Source organism: Cupressus sempervirens, chromosome 1 (genome assembly GCF_028749045.1).
Source record: "Cupressus sempervirens isolate cs-2001-9-10 chromosome 1, ASM2874904v1, whole genome shotgun sequence".
NCBI lineage: Eukaryota > Viridiplantae > Streptophyta > Pinopsida > Cupressales > Cupressaceae > Cupressus > Cupressus sempervirens.
Genome location: NC_143118.1, coordinates 203,667,878 through 203,686,400, shown reverse-complemented (window position 1 = coordinate 203,686,400; position 18,523 = coordinate 203,667,878). Strand labels below are relative to the sequence as shown.

At 37.5% G+C, this 18,523-nt stretch overlaps 1 protein-coding gene across 1 annotated transcript in view; it reads right to left on the bottom strand.

Moving 5' to 3' along the window:
• Positions 1–18,523, bottom strand: part of LOC149576832 (kinesin-like protein KIN-7N) — a 135,328-nt gene that overhangs the window by 83,100 nt on the left and 33,705 nt on the right. The window lies entirely within an intron of this gene.

Sequence of the window (18,523 nt, the reverse complement as noted above, 5' to 3'; positions counted from 1 at the left end):
ACATGCATAAAAAATAAACTTAGATAACATGCACAACTAAAGCAAAAAGAAATATAAACCTCTCTGCAGCTCAATTTTGTTTCTCTCATTAGGCTCCGTCTTGGCGTTGGCTTTGCTCACCTGAGTGCAAGTTATCTCTATAGACCGTGGTTACATTTTTTGTGTTGCTTCCCTAGACATTGCTATTAAGCACATTATCACCATGTTTGCCTCGCAGCTTTCCCCATCGTAGTTGGTTGTCGTTGTTGATTACAAGCACTTTGGTCGTTTGTTTTGTTGGTTCATTGTGTTTTGTGCTTCGTCTATTTGCTTCTAACCTCAGCCTTCGTCAATATGTGTGGTCATTACACTCTTGGTGTCTTCTTTTACATTTTTCAGAGTAAACTCCCATATTTTGTGTCATCCTCCTCTTCCAACAACATGCATTTTGGGTTATTATTGTTCTGTGATTAATTTCCAAGTGTATCTTTTGCTAGTGTACATTATTGGCTCCTATTTGTATGTGCATTTGTTTTTACTAGGACTGGTTTGCATTGACCTCCTATGGCAGGGTGTTGGTCATGTACCAACATCACCGTATGGTGACCATTTGCCCATACGGTATATAATCGTATGTCTACATCAAAGGGTGGTATATGGAGTAGAAACTAACCCCGTACAAAATTGTCTGAGCTTATCGTACTGCCAATAAAGTGCACTTGAGCTCTTCAGATTACGACAGGCATTGGAACATTATAGTGGTATTAGAGTTGGTGATCCTACCAACTTATGAACACTGAATGCAAGTTTACACTTGGAAATGAAGGTGATACCAGTCAGCTGGTAGAATGGGAGATTCGCAAGTTCCCACTGTCGAAGTCATGTCACTTCTAAGAGAGCTCACTAGGAATCAAGTACAGATTAACATCACTCATGGAGGAAATGCTACGAATAATGGTTGAGGGAGGACAAGTACCCACCTAGTTCCCCAACTGAGCATTAACATTGCAAACACATGATGATGGAGGACTTCTTTATAGTGGATCTAAATGACGTTGAAATCTGTTTGGGCAACTAATGGATGGAAACTCCGGACGAGTTCACATAGAGCTTCAAATGGATGGACTTCTCCTTCATAGTTCATCCGAACAAGGTTGTCTTGAGAGGGAATTTGAATGAAGGACCGAAGAAGGTTTTAGCACAACGAATGGATGTCATCTTCTGGCATGACAGTGTTGCATGGGCAGTGCATTGCTTTGTTTCAAAAAAACCTAAAAAAGGGCAGCAGGTGTAGTAACAAGATGATGAGCTTCAAGTCATTTTGGATCAACATGATAGGGTTTTTGCCAACATTCCACCTAGTACAAATCCCCACTGAGGTTTTGAGAGCACCATCGAATTAGAAGTTGGCACCAAGTCGGTCATCATCACACTTTACTGCTATCCAAAGAAGTTTAAAGATGAGATTGAAAAGACAATATGGGAATTGTTTGACAAGGTATGGATCCAACCCAGTTCTAGCCCCTTTGCATCATCAGTGGTACTAGTGAAAAAGAAGGATGGAACACTACGCATGTATGTGAACTATCATGCGTTGAACAAGAAAACAATCAAGGACATGTACCCTATTCCTAGAATCGATGAATTGCTAGATGAGTTGCATGTTGCAATCTATTTTTCTAAAAATAGATGTTTTTTTCTGAAACATAAAATCCACATAAGAGAATAAGATCTGGAAAAGACAACTTTTCGATGTCACTACAAAAATTATGAATTTTTTGTTGTGCTATTTGGGTTAACAAGCATGCCAACTACATACCAGTACAAGATGAATCATATATTTAACAAACAATTGCATAAGTTCCAATTTGTATTTTTAATAACATTCTTATTTACAGTAAAACATGGTGTTGGGTAGATATTTTGTAACCAACAGTTTGTTCGAATCCAATCATAGAATAAGGAGATTAGTCACAGCATATGAGACAAAGTCTCTCCTACCTTAAAGGAAGGCTGCACCTTCTCACCGTTTCTTGGATCAACACAAGGTAACCAAGAAGTTGAGAGATTTTGTAAGGGGTGTTACAAATATTCTTTCCTCATATCTTTTCGGAAAAAATTCACTTACCCGCGAAGCGAATAATGGGCAAGATTAAATCTCTAACTACACTTCTATCTAATAGCCAAAAACAATGATACCAATAAACCAACACCAACTAAAAGGTTGATTGAAAGCGTATTGGTTTGGCTCTAATTCTTTTTTTTATCTATTTTATAAAAATAACCTCTACCATTGGGGCGAAAAGACTTCAAAAAGTAGGGAATTCTAACTATTTTTTGTGAATTGAGATAGCAATACAAACTACAATCAAAGCTTCTAGTCTATGTTTCACCACAATTGCTCCCAGTCAAAGCTTCAGCTTCGATTGCTTCTTAACTCACTATGCTCTATTATTAAACACACAATAACAACATAAATCAAAAAATAATAAATATAAATTACAGATAGAGCTTCTAAATTGCACTATCACAATTGCACCCAATCAAAGTTCCAGCTCCAATTGTTTCTTTGTATTCAGTTTTATTCAAAATAGTACTACACAATCAAATTTATACTTGCACAAATTTATCAATGCTTTCTTGCATACAATAAAAGATGATTTTGACAATGAGGGGACACTTCTTGTTTAGGAAAAGAAGTGAGAGAAAGGAGGAAAATTTGGGAGTAACTCAACCACTTTGACCCGATACGACTAGGTGAGAAAAATTATTGGCTTACATGTCATGAGGACTTGCAATTGCATCGCATGCAAACAACTATAAAGATAAAATGCTAAGAACTAAAAAGAAAAAAAAGCAAAGAAAGTCATATCAACCCTTGAGATTGTCAAGGAAAGCCTTATATTTGGCAATACAATCATGAACCATAGGAAGATCTAGAATCTTCATTGTATTTGAAATGGTTTCAACTCTAATGATATTTATATGTGCTGATTTTACAACTTTGTAATTCTCTGCAAGAGAATCGCACAAGTGTTTTAACATAGATTTGTATGTAGCGAATTTGTTCATCATATGCGATCCAAAATCTTCAGATTCAAAATCAACATTGACTCTATCTGTGTACCCTGAGGTCATTTCCTCTTTAGTGAACAGGTTATCATCTTCACTAAGGATCTTGCATCCCATTTGTCTCAGATCATTCATGATCTCCATTTCTACTATCTAACAGCCTTCTAAAGCTTGACATAATTTTGTCAAAATATTTTCCATCACTACGCCTTATGACCCATGAGTCCTTGATATTCGTAGAATATGTCCAAGGATAGAATGATATTGTACCCGATCAAGACATCAAAATCATTGTTTTCCATTTGATTCTAAATAACCAGTCTTCTTTCAATATTGGTCTATTGATTGAAGGAAGCAATCATGTCGTGCAGTGTTTCCTCAACATCTATGATACGTTCAACGACTAAGTGTATCTTTGATTGACTAGACTTTTTCTGAGATAATCTCTTCGAACCAAGCCACTCTTGCTTCGGCTCTCCAATTCACTTAAATTGTTTGAGATGTGATGACCACGGACTGCAAGGATTGTTGACGAATGATTTTTCCTTTACATGGTCATTTTTCCAAACCATGCAGGAAGACTGAAACCTTCATTTGTTGAAACTGGAATAGTGCCTACAACAGACATCGATCTTGATTGTATTTATGGTGTCACAGTGCATGCTTCAGTTTGCATAGCCGGAATCATGGTAGTCCTTTGAGATGACTCTATCGTGAACATCTCAAACCCTACGACCAAGGTATCAACTTAGGAAGCTTCACCTTCTATGAAACTTGGAATATCATCAAATACATTTCCTAAGTTCTCACATTGGTCATTTGTGAGGACTGGAGGAGCTGCAAAACAGATGGGGAGTGCTAACATGTTCACGTTCGAGATGGAAATGGTAGGTGCGAATACAACACAAAATGAATCCACATCATTGTCTACGGTATAGAGGAATGGTTCCTCCTATATAGATGGTTGTCGGTGTTTGACAGTTGTGGGGAAGATATGATCGTTATCTCTCCCTCTTCCTCTTCGTCCTCTTCATCAAATTCTTCCTTTAATTGTTGCGCTTGGAAGGATTCTTGAGAAGAATCCAAATGCTGATTTCAACCTTTCCCCCTTTGAGCTTAAACTTGAGAGTTTTAGCTAGCCCTGAACACGATAAACCATCCTACTTTTAAATCTCCACTTGAGATTTCCTTACAACAAGCCTAAAGTGATTGCAATCTATCCTAATCTTTGGATGAACTCCCCTAAGGCCTTTTCTTTTCAGCCACTTGTTAGTATTCAGCAAAATAGATTCAAATCTATCAAAGACGAAAATTCCTTCATATTATTGCCACTAAATAGGAAAAGGACCATGTTTGTCAAACTAAGTATTCTGATATTCTTGATCTCGTATCACATCATCACCTTCAATCGTAAACTCTTTTGGAATCTCAAGCATGTTAAGGTGGATGATTTGTTGTACTGTAAGTTTGCAGTAGTCCATCTTGGCTTCTGCTAACTAATTTACCTTTTCCTAGGCGTCATCTGATACTCTTTTGATTGCAAACTTCTTTCCAAGAAGACACTTCTGTAATGAAGCTTTCTCTGTATTAGAGTAATCTAGTTATAGTAGTTCCAAATGGGAACTAGAGACCAATCTCCTTTGGTGGACAATCCTGAGAACGTTCGCATCACCACAACAATGTAGACCAAGAATGAATTCATGTAAAATGGTGTTGATGTCCCCACATGAATTAACTATTTGCACAATGTTGTGCTTATGAGCTCTCCCTGATAGAAAAGTCCCTTGTTCTCAAAAATCTAGAAGATGAACTTATACATCTAGGGTTCAAAGTTACCAGATTCTTTGACACCACAAATTCTACTAAGGAGAGATATCAAATCATTAACTTCTAGGGAGAAGTCAAATCTGTGTATTGTTCTTGGCCATCTAGACATGTTGGGTCTCTTATTCACCAACCAATTATCATTGTTATGCCTCTAATAATCTAATTTGCTCTGATTCCATAGTGGCAAAGACATTTCTTTGGACAAATCCATGCATTCTGAAGTCTGAGGGACTTTAAAGATTTACTCAATAACATCTAGATCCAAGTTGATAATGACATTACCATCCACATCCTCAGCTATTTTTTATTTAGGGTTGAAGCAACGAACACATCCCAAGATGAACTCAACTTCTAAGACAGCCATAGGGAAAGTGCACACCAGATGAATATTACTCCTTTTGATACATTGCATATCCTTGTTGGCAAGAGCTTCGATCCTCTGCAAGAAATCGGCCCTGTGTACATGCTTAATCTCTGTATCTGAGATTTGATCCAGAGTAGATGAAACAAGTGATGCAGTTATGTGAGCCAGGTCCTTATAATATTTATATTTCAAATTTTTATTGGCTTTTGATTCCATGGACATATTTTGCATTGCAACATGGAAATTCCAAAGAGCAAATACATCATTTGAAGGGATTGGATCCATGGGGATGTTAGACTTTGGTTTGCAAGGGTAGATCTATAAAGAATAAGGTGGTTGAAGTATTGATTAGATACTTATGCAACACATGCAATGGCTGGAAATAAACGGAACATGTGTTTCGACAAAATGGGCCAAAATCGGACGTAGAATGATGGATTGCACGTAAACAAAGATGAGCTTTTCTTTGTATGGCCAAGAATGGAACTTGGATGCATATGGATATGAACAAAATAACAACTTTGGTATTTAAAAAGGTGACCTTTTACCAAAATCATCTTTACTCAAGATAAACATGTAATTAAGTTCGGAAGATGTATTTGCATGTGTTGAAGAATGGATGAAGTAAGGATTGGGATAGAAGATGAAAGCATGTATATGCACTTGCATTCTTGGGTGGGAATCCTCAACTTTCTTCCAAAAGAGAAATCAAAATAAGCAACAAAAAAGCAAGAAAAACTAAGAAGAAAACAAAAACTTACCTCTTGCAATTGACTCAAACATGAAAAACTTCAAGATATGCCTTTACATTCAATTTTCGTTTTTGAAGTTTGGAAGAGTTTTTTGCATTTGCAATGAAAGGATTTCAAACTCACTTAAACACAAAATGCAAAAGACAATGGTTGTATTTCAACAAATGGACAAAAACGAGCCAAAGAATACAATATTGTAGCAAAACAAGTAAGAAATGCAAAGTTGAATACTTCTACATACTTGGAGCTCAATGAGACAAAAATAGAGGAAAGAGAACTTTGAATGAACAAGTCTTGTCCAAAATCGGGTTGTCCAAGTGCAAACGCATGCAACAACTAAGAGCATTTAAAAAATTAAAACTTTCAATGAAAATCATGGTCTCCAAGGGCAAGCGCACATGCATGCAAGACTGAGATGTTGTTACAAACCTCTTTCCTCAAACGCTTTTGGTGCATTTCGGACTTGGGAAGCCCAATAGCATAGGCATTTTTGCTTGTAAATGCCAAGACATGGTCTCCAATCTCATTTACATGCAAAAAGGTTTTGAAAAATGCAGGTGCTTGGATCTTTTAATGCAAAACATGTCCTAGAGAGCAAAATGCATGAGACATTTTTCGCTGGAAGGAAGAAACATGTGGTCTCTCGATGCATTTACATGCATCCATAAGTCAACTAAGAGCATTTAAAAAATTAAAACTTTCAATGAAAATCATGGTCTCCAAGGGCAAGCGCACGTGCATGCAAGATCGAGATGTTGTTACAAACCTCTTTCCTCAAACGCTTTTGGTGCATTTCGGACTTGTGAAGCCCAATAGCATAGGCATTTTTGCTTGTAAATGCCAAGACATGGTCTCCAATCTCATTTACATGCAAAAAGGTTTTGAAAAATGCAGGTGCTTGGATCTTTTAATGCAAAACATGTCCTAGAGAGCAAAATGCATGAGACATTTTTCGCTGAAAGGAAGAAACATGTGGTCTCTCGATGCATTTACATGCATCCATAAGTCAAAACGTGGTCTCTAGATGCAAACGCATGAGTTAAAATGCATGCATTTCAGACTTTGATGTAAAATGCGCCCTTGGAGGTCATTTACATGTGACGTTTTGCATGTATTTGTGATCGCAATGATAAATCGGATTATTGAGATGCAAAGACATGTTATTGAGTTGCACAATTTAAACTTACTATTTAGCACAAGTCATATTGATTATTGAGCAAATATCACTTAAAATGGGTCAAATGGAATATTTAGACTATATAGTTTACATATAATGTGTAAATATTTATTTAAAAGTAACATTTTACTTAGATGCTTTAAATAAAACATTAAAGTATATCTCAACATAAAATTAGACTATATAGTGCACTATATTCACTTAAGTGAAAAATTAGAAAGCAACTCAACACCAAAATATAACGAAGTGCACTATAACTTAATTGATAAATTTAAGTCATAAAGCAGCTTAAAAACATAACATAAAGTGAATTTAACTTATATTTTTCAAAAAGTGAAACTCAACATTAGAATATAACATCCATTTTTTTCAATATGCAATTGAGCTTGGCAAGTCCACTTTTTGGGCACTTAAATGGTCATATCTTTTGACTAATAAGTCCAACTTAGCCCTACGATATACCAAATCAAAGGGAAAACCAAGAGTAAGACATTGAACGAAACAAATAGCTTAGTGAAAACCTAAACAAACACTCAAAAATGCAAATAAGGGCTTTGTAGGCTTCAAAAATTATGCATAGGTTAAAATGATAAATGAAAAGGACTTGACGAGAGGCTTCAATGAAAGGATTCAAAATGGGAATTGGGAACGATTGGTCGATCAATGTTGGCCAATTAAATAGTGAATTATCTTAGAGATATGTGAAACTTAGTTGAAAAATTTTCATATTGTTACCTCCATTTTGTCATCACAAATGAAGGACAACACATGGGAAGAGCATTTGAGGCATTTGGATGAAGTCCTCAAAATTATGGAGCCACAATCATTGTTTACCAAGTGGACCAAGTTGGAGTTTGGGATGACAAAAATATTCTACATGGGCCATGTTGTCAGTAGAGACAGAGTGCAAGTTCACCAAGAAAAGATATAAACTATTCTTGATTGGTCACCACAAACTCTCTCAGAGTTGCGAGGATTCTTCGGATTTCGCAGTTATTACAAACGCTTTGTAAAAGGTTTTTCTCAGCTCAGCGTGTCACTCAAGGATTTGACAAATAAGAGTTCTTTTCAATGGACTGAACAGGCAAAACACACCTTCAATACACTGAAGGAGGGAGTGAGTACTTCTCTAGTTCTCGCATTACCGGATTTAAATAACCCCTTATCTTGGAGTGCGATGCGTCTGGGAGGGCATTGGCGTTGTATTTATGCAAGATCGCTACCTGATAGCTTTTGTGAGTCAGAAGCTCACCCAGGGCGAACGGCCATACTCCATTTGTGATTAAGAAATTTTGGCCATCATGAAAACCCTAACCAAGTTTGTTGTTTATACCAATCACAACAATCTGAGATACTTTCTAGAACAAAGGGACTTGAAGGAGAAACAACAAAAATGAGTAACATACAAGCCTTTGACTTTAAATTGAATATGTGAAAGGGAAGAATAATGACGTGGCAGATGCTTTGTCAAGAAAACCAGCCATGTGTTCATTATCCAAGATTTCAACTTATCGGAAGGAATACTTGCTAGAGTAATAATCCAAGAACACTTTTCTTTGTAAGCTAATTTATGGCAACATACAGGATGACCAATACAAGGTAGTTGATGACATTATCTATTGCAAGGACAAGATATACTTGGTACCTAGATCAACAATGACACAGAAAATCTTGAAGGAAAAGCATGCCTCGTCGTTGGTCGAACACCTGAGATTCCTCAAAACCTAGAGACAGATCAATTAGAGATTTTCTTGGAAGGGACTCAAGAATGGTGTCCTGTAGTACATTTGAGAATGTGCGACATGTTGAAACAAAGCAAATCCAAACACACATTACCGGCAAGCTCAATACAACTATTGCCAATACCTGAAGAAAAGTGGAATAGAATTTCCATGGACTTCATTACCGAACCTTTGAAGGTAAATGGCAAAGATTGTATTTTTCGGGTGGTCAACAAGCTGATAAAGTACACACGTTTGTCCACTATCTCCACCAAGTTCTAGGCGGCACATGTGGCAGACTTATTTTTGAAGAAGGTTTTCCACTTACACAAGTTGCCACAAAATATTGTAAGTGTCAGTAACAATTGCTTCAGCATTGTAAACAAATGGTCGGAAGGGTGCCTCTGAAACTATGTTTTAGCACAACAAAGGGCCTGGGTTAAATGGTTGCATCTAGGGAAGTATTGTTATGACACCATTTATCATATATCGATTAAGATGGCACCTTTCCAAATACTTTATGGGTATGAAACCCCCTCATTTGTGGACATAATTTTGGGAGATAGTTGTGCACCAAGGGAAAAGGATTGGCTATAGGAAGGAAAGGACGTTTTGAGGTCTCTCAAGGAAAATCTCCAACACCCACAGAATCAGCAGAAGATGTATGTTGACAAACATCCAATTGAAAGAAGCTTTGAGGTAGGTGACTTGATATATCTTCGACAACAGCCGCACAAATAGTCATCCTTGAAGATAGACGGCAAAGAGAAATCAAGGCCGCGTTTTTATGGTCCCTACCGGTTGACATGGCTCATAGTGGAAGTCGCCTATGAATTGGAGTTGTTGGCGGGAAGCCACATCCACAACATCTCCCACATATCTTGCCTAAAGAAAGTCGTTCAACAAAACATCATCATATCGATTGGGCTGCCACCTTTAAGTGAAGAAGGAAAATATTAGTCTTGGAACCTATTGAGATCATTGATGTGTGAGAAAGTAGACTAGGAAACCGTACCATAAAGGAGTTCAAGGTGCATTAGAAACATCTACCACTCGACAATGCCACTCGAGAAGGTGAACAAAACTTGGAGCATTTGGCACTACAAATGCTTGAGGACAAGCAATTTTGGGGATTGGGGGACAATAATAATCTTGTCATAAAATAAATAAAACATAAAAATTTCGCATGTAGCATCGATCAATTCAATATATCTCGAGCTCATCTTTTATTTTGTGTCAGAGGTGTAGGTTTTGTCATTGGCTCTATTGGCGTACCCTCGAAAGTTTCTTCTACAGGTATTTATGTCTGACGGTTAAGTTATTCTTTGGTATACTACTTGATTTATTTTATGGTACTGTGAATTCCAGTGGAAGTTCAACATGTTCGCCATTTTGGAAGTGAAATACTTTTCCTGCATGGCTAGTCCAGTTCTGGTAGGTTTTTCAGGCTTGTCCTATTTTTCTTCGGTTTACTATACTTGGATTTGGCAAATTTGAGCACCATTACTGTTTCCAACTATAATTTCTATTACAGGCTACAAATTGACAAATCTCTTCTACAATTGGCATATCATCAATGCATTGTGTTATATCATTTCATCTGTGGTAATTGATGTTCCATAATGTTTGCCACGCATTGCCAAGTTACTGGTAACTTCTATCAACTCACCTTACGGCTTGCCTGATACGCCATACCCGACGGCTCCAACATACCTCCAACCCTAAACACCCCACATAGTAATTCACCCTCTCGAAACCACCGTACAACATCCCTTAACCTCATTGACCATTACCCCAGTCATACAAAGGACTGCATCCACTATACAACCTTACCAAACATTATACGTTTGTGCCAACATCACCATACGGTGACCATCTGTCTGTACAGTAGATAACCATACATCTGCATCAAAGGCTTGCATACAAAGTAGAGACTAAGCCCATATACAATTGTCTGAGCTTAGCTTGTAGATAGTAAGTTGCACTTGAGTTCTCCATGTTACTATAAACATTGGAACATTACATTCACTGGTTGTTGGCCTTTAGAAATGAGACTAGGAGTTTCAATGGGGTCCGCAGCTGTGGAAGTGTTTCTTGTGTTGTTAGCAGTCAAATTTGTGATAGGATCTTTCTTCTTTCTAACTAGATTCATGTGCATCTGGTTTTGTTGCAACACCACGTGAGTCAAGAATAATTTTTTTGGGGTCTTCTACATTCCTTCAGCTTCCGCACCTTGTGCTATCCACAAAGACCATAACAAGGACTTCTATGAATGTTATAAAAGCATCATCCAATTTTCTATAGTTTTGAAAGTTCTTCTTGGGGACTCCAAGGCCGAGAGTCAAATGGCACAAACTCCCATTTACATCATAGTGGTTGACTTTTTATGTACTAAAGACTTAGACCGGGCCACTAAAGCCTACACAAGTCTTTCGAGGATGTGGATGTTCCCCTAACCAAGTATAGAAAACATCTTTTACACCTGAATGAGTCCTTGGACCTAGTGGTGCTAGCATGGTGGATTATGCTCTTTCCCGATAGTCCTTGATCTCCTTCATTATCCACTTCTCTATCTCTCAACTCTTTCTAACCAGCCACGCTTTGCTTGTTTCTCCATTCCTTTTACCCCCTCCTCACCCACTTTGTCCCCTCTCCCTCTCCCCTTTCTCTCCTGTCTTCCCCTCTTTGCATTATCGTCCACTTTGATGAGAACAATCTTGATATGTTTTCTCCATAGTGACATAGGGACGCGTCCATTCCTTTTGCCCCTCATCTCGGAGACGAGGATGCACTAGAAACTCTGGGGCTCCGCTCCCCCTTCCCTAGCAGTGCCACCAGATTCCACCACCCCTGCCAAGGATGGGGAATGTTCCAGTGTTGACTTTGTTGATTCCACTATTATGTTTAATGTTCAATGTTCCTATTCAATGTAATGTTCAACTATTTACTCTTTTACATCTTTATATCTTATATTGCAATACATCTTTACATAACTAGCATCTTAAGTACCATATGCATAGCATATACAATCCCTCCCATCCACTGCCAGCAACCCCCACCATTCTGCCACTGTCCCAATATTAAGACCCCTTTGTCCCCCAGTCTCAAAAACTTGTCCCCCTGTATTGTCATCTCCCTATACCCTGAGGTGGAGTAACTATGGTTTTCTCACAATCTCAGGCAACTTATCCCCTCTTCTCCACTTTGGGATGGGTCACCACCATGTTATCTTCAATGTCCACTTCCATGGTATGTTGTCATGTCTTCCTTACATGTTACCTCCACCCCTTAGCTCTCCCTACCCAAGCCTAAGAACACTTTCCCTATCAACAGATGGTACCATGAACATTCTAAGGCCTCTCATCAGGCCCTGTGGTTGGCCTTCATGTCCAAAACCCTTTCTTACACAACCCTTTAGCACTCTCACCAATAGATCTTGCGCCATAAGAAGTGTCTCCATATTTCCCAATGCAAGTGTTCCCTTTTCGCCTCCCTCCACTCCTCGTCAAAGCTCTTTTGGCATGCCCTCTTTCTCCACCATACCCCCTCCACCCACTCTCGAGCACGATTTAATAGTTTCTCATAGCTCTGAGCTTTATAATGACCTCATCTGTCAACCTTCTCGAGTTACACTGCCCTTTCATTGTCACCTTTTCTCTTACACCGGAATGTGGGAGGCGGTCAGTTCTATGCATTCTAGTAGCGCTACTGATGAGGAGGGCTTTTAGGCCGAGTTCTTCAAACATTGTAGTACATTTTAGGGGTCCTACTTGACTAATCTATTCAACCAAGTTATTTGCACAAGTTTCCCCCTTTCTTGGTCACACCACATCTATTTGATACACAAGGCCAGCCCCACTTTGGATCAAAATAATTATAGGACAATCATGGTTGACAACACCTTCTCAAAGTTGTACGCCGCGACTCTTCATATTCTTTTATCGAGGGAGTTGGATCATCGTCACATTCGTACGACGCGACAAGTTGGTTTCAAAAAGGATTATAAGACGAAGGTTTACATCTTGTCTCTCTAGGGCATTATTGAGGAAGGGTGTCATCGCTCCTCGAAGGTGTATTGTTGCTTTGTGAACTTCCGCAAAGTATTCGCTTCAGTCCCTAGGGCAGCTTTATTTAGATAGTTCAAGAGATTAGTGTCATGAGAATCCCCAAGATGATCTTGGCTCATCTCAAGACCCCTTTTGGGTTCTTGGGTTTCATCAAAAGCACTATCGGCGTAGAGCAAGGCTACACCTGTCAACTACCCTCTTAAGCATCTACAATGACAAAGTTGAAAGGTATCTTGAGGACCACACACTTCTTGGGAATGGTTGTTTTCTTCACCAATTTATGATCTATATCATGTTCTTCATGAATGATGTCATTCTTTTAGCTTCCTCCCAAAGAAAGGGTTTACAAATATTGTTGGATAGTTTTGCATCTATTTATGAGTTACGACATTTGACAATTCATTTAGGGAAGACCAAGGAGAGTGTCTTCAATGCTCTAAAGACCTCTTACCTCCATTTCTTCTTCTCGGGTTTGGAGGTGGAGATTTCATCCTCTTACACATCTAGCGGTCAAGTTTTTTGGGCCTTGTTTTACCATAAGACCCACCCTTTGGCCATGAATTAATAAGAATTATAGTTTGTTGGCCCTCCTCAAGAGAGAATGATTCGAACAACATTGTCAAGACACTATATCCAACATAACACTAGTAGATACACTTATTAGACCTGTTGTCCTCTATGGTTTGATTTTCTAGGGTTCTTCTCTATATGGCTTTGATTGGGCCTCTACCAAGTTTCAGATTCTCCTCCTTTGGCACATTGTCATGTGCAAGCAATCTATTCCACAAAACATTATTCTTATAGAGCTTGGTGTGCATCCTATAAGGCTTGAAGTCATCTTCGATCTTGTCTAGTACCTTCACCGTCTCTAAGGCTTTGTTGATTCGTTTGGGGGTTGTCACAAATATCATTAGCTGGCTTATTGTTCTTCAAAGGTTATTGTTGATTCTCCTCTCGTTGTTGGTCAAGTTAAAGGTTCATTACATATGCCCTTCTCGGCTCTATTTGAATTGAGATATGCACTTCCCCATCTTCTACCTCCTGGCGAAGTGTTCAATTGGTGTACCAGAGATGACATTTACAAGCAATTCATTCATGCTACTTAAGTTGAGCTCCACAAGGAGCTCCACCCTAAGATGGCATTCTACCTGAAGAACTTTCTGGAGTTGAAAGACAAACTGATTGTCCATCCTTCCTATCCCTTCATTGGTCTCATTCCTTCAAGATCTCCCTCAGCTCCTTCAAGGTGAGTTCACATAGGCTATGTTGCAAGGTCGATCACCTTATGGACAAAGAGCATGAGATTTGTCAACTTTGCAGTGTTCGAGATACTGAGTTTGAAGTGTATTTCATCTTTTGTTGTCCTCTATACATGAGACCAAACGGGGGGTTCTACTGCCAGGGAGACAAGATTGCTCTCTGCCTTCTTCAGGTATACATATCAGAGGTGCCTCACCAAGTATTTTCAAGAATCCATTAGGCATTGGGACCACACACTCAACTAATCTCATAGTATTCAAATACTCATATATCTGAAATGATAAAGATCAACATTTAGGGGAGCCTTGCATGCAAACAAAAAAGGCATCATCCTATTGTTAAAGATCATATATCAGATGCGTTATGATTGCTACTTCTAATTGTATTGCAGTGTTTATCAATATGTTCTAAGAGCCGCATGATGAGAGTAATATATATGATTCAATGGGGCATGTCTACTTGCCCTATTATAACTGTGTTGTTTCATAACATATCATGTGATTGTATATATATTATTCTCTACTCAATGTTTACTTAAATCTCTTATTAAATATATATGACACACAAACCCACATATATATATATATATATGAAGTTATGTACATATATAAAATTAAAAAATCATTTTAGTGTGTATGCTTATGTATTTTCTTGATGCTTTATCATATCTAATTGAAGTTGTAAAACATCAACACTCCCTCTTAGCTAGGGAGGATAAACACGTCGTAGATATTACATCATTGGTACTATTAAGAATGGCAAGTTTTAAGGATATCTTTGATTAGAAGATTTCCCCCATTTTGATACCGGATTTGATATCATGAGTATTGGCCTCCAGAATATCAACATATGATATTCACCAAGTACTCAATAAGGTAATGGCCTGCAGAATATCAACACATGATATTCATCAAATACCTTCAAACAACTCATAGGCCGTCAAGTGAATAAGATCTAACACTTAATTGTTGATTTACAAGATATAATTTATCATGATCCTTTTCAATATTTACATAAAATGTATATCATGATTTAAGTTATTGTAAAATTGTCACCTTCCAATAACTCTGTAGATACAAGTGATAATTATTTGGAAATCGTCACTTCCTCGTGATATACACAAGGGGTAGGCCCATTAAAATCATACAGTCACACATATGGACTTTCGAGCTCCCCCTGAATATCAATCATTTGAGTTCCTCATTCAAAATTGTCTTTGAGGAAGTTTCAGACTCCATCTGAATCTGAAATCAATCTCCCTTTTCCTGAAAGAACATTCTCAAAGGAAAAGATCAAGACAAATAGCTCTTATAGTACGTATTGAAAATAATAGAAAGACTGCAAAGAAAAGATAATTGTGGTACTCAAGAAAACAGAAAAATATGTATCTAATTATTCCAGAGCAATCATTTATCACGGTATCATCTACAAACAGATAGCAGTCATAGCATTTCCATTTGAAAGGTTATAATATATCACAGTATATGTGACTCACAACCCGGATGCCTACATGTGGAAGATTTACTACTCCAATTTCCAATTAGGCATAACAAATAGTTATCTTTAAAGATGAATCTCCAATTTTCATGTGTGAGCTATTTTACAGATGCAACTAATTCTTACCATCATTGATCTACAGATTCAAAATAGCCAACACAGTTTTTAAACCTTGGCCACGTATTGTTCAATTGCTCTCACTTTGGTATATGCAAATATTAGGTTGTCGAGGGTTGTGGATTTAGTTTCTACATCTGCTACAGTATTTTCTGAAGGATTACCACTGTTTATGAATCTGTTTTGGCAGTATCCTTCCACAGTTTGCGGGCATGTTCAAACAAATCTCATACTGTGTTTGTGCTTTCATATTTTGTTCATTTCAACCGAGTTTTTGAGACAATTTTGTAGTTTTTTTATTCATGAAATCATCATACACATTTTAAAAGCTCTTACTTTGGTGCAGTCAGGGAGTATAGTGAAATCGGTAGTTAAATTTTCTTTATAACTGCATAATTGCATTTGATTAATTGTTTCTAAAGCCTCATAATTGCATTTAATTAATTGCAGTTTTATTATTCACGAAATCATCATACGCATTTTAAAAGCTCTTACTTTGGTGCAGTCGGGGAGTATAGTGACATTGGTAGTTAAATTTTCTTTATACCTGCATAATTGCATTTGATTAATTGTTTCTAAAGCCTCATCATCACATACAGTAATTACGAACGCAATACCTGATGAAAATCCTCCATCATGTGTTAAGACAATTACAAGGCTTTCAATCTAGCACAAAGAGGTGGAATCTGGCTTTTACAACAGCAGATAACAATTCATTGTATGCAGATTTTAAAATTCATAATTCCTCATGAAATCACACTTTTCTGAGGTGATGAATGGCTTCAAGATGGGGGGCCCATTGTTTGGCTCAAGTGAATTGCCACCGTGACTGTTGTCTTCCATAAATCTGTAGGTCACTGCGAATGGACTGCCGGCCAGAGTTTGATGGATATTCTCTTGTAGTTTGCCTTCTTTATACTCTACACTCGGTCATTAATGCTGAGTCAGCTCCTTGTTCGCTGCATTTTCTCTTCCAACACTGAGTTGAATCTTCTTCTCTGTTATAGCTTGAGTACCAACCAATAATTTTCATCTCATTTACTTGTTATTGCAGATTTCTCAATATTAACAGGCCTGGGAGTCGCCTACTCTGATACCATGTTAAAGATTGTATATCAGATGTGGTATGATAGAGAGAGTTACTACTTATAATATTATGGCAATATTTTCCAATATGTTCTAAGAGCAGCCCAATGAGAGTAAAATATATGATTCAATGGGGCATGTCTCTTCATGAGACATGCCCTACAATAAGTGTGCTGCTTCATTACATATCATGTGATTGTATATATATTATTCTCAACACAATGTATATTTAAATCTCTTATTAAATATGTTATACATATTTATCTTTTTAAAATTGGTTTTAGTACTTATGCAATATGTATTATGTCAACACCAATCCCTTACTGGCCCAATGTTTTTCTAACTTAGGCCCTGGGTACACCTATCCCCAAATGCATTCCCCTACCCCCCAAGGAAACATCCCCAAACTTGGTGGAGCACTTGTTAATTAATAACTCCCAAAAAGATAATTCCACTACCGACTCATCCAATTCCTCAGATTAAAACCCTAAAAAATAAGTCATTGCCTTGAAAACCCACACCCCCTTTGCCTTATTGTCACTTGCTCATTGAAAGAAATTTAAGTGGACATAAAGTTGAGGCATGACATGTAATACATTGTGAATTTTGATTGTAGATGGCATATCCAACTCGCATGTGACTTCACCAATTCTTTTGATCAACTTGAGAGGCACATAAAACATTATTTGAATCTTTCTTCCTCCAATAACTCTCAATGACGACTGTCTATAAGTTTGTAGAAACAAAATTACCATGTACCCCACCTCAAAAGACCTTTGAAGTCGATGGCGATTAGCATGTTTCTTTTGTTGTTCCTGTGTCATCTGAATATTATCCTTAAATGCCTTAAGGATGTAATGTCCTCGCTACAAAGGTTTGCCCAAGACAAGTAATACTTACAAAACCATGTCAGAATTTCAACAATAATAATTCTAACTATACTATTATACCCTCTATCCTGATCCGAACCTTAAAGATGTCCCCAGATTGGGATTACTAACCCTCCTGAGGATTTCCAGTCCTGAATGATATATCATTGATTCTAGTATTTGTAATGACCCCTTCTGCTAGGTGGATTTGGAAAGATCCTAAAATGCAAATGGCTCCCTTCAGAATTGAACCTTTGCAAAATTAATCATATTAAATGCACTCTTTGTTAATCTTTCAGAAATTGGCACTATTTCATAATCACTTATAATTCACTAAATAGGGATTTAAAGATGATTAGAATCATGATGAAGGCTTTAGTGACATATAAGCAAACAAAAAGAGAAAGTGGCTAGTTATTTTCTCAAAGGAGAATCGCTATAAAAGTTGAGAGGTTGTGTGTACCAAGGTAAAGGAGGTGATTTTTATTACTTATCTTTCAAAAGCTACAAGTCATGTTGGTGTTGCAAAGAAAATAGCTACCCTGGAAAGGTATGCAATTTGGCTGCATATGCATGTAAAAATTGCAAGATGCATTTGGGGTTGCAACTGTGCAAGCAAATATTCAATAAAGTAAAAATCAATGTTATACCAAACATTTCAGCACTTTCTCAGGCCATAGGGTTCAAAAGATTATGTGTTGCATTTGGTTATACACCAGGTAATATAACTACTTT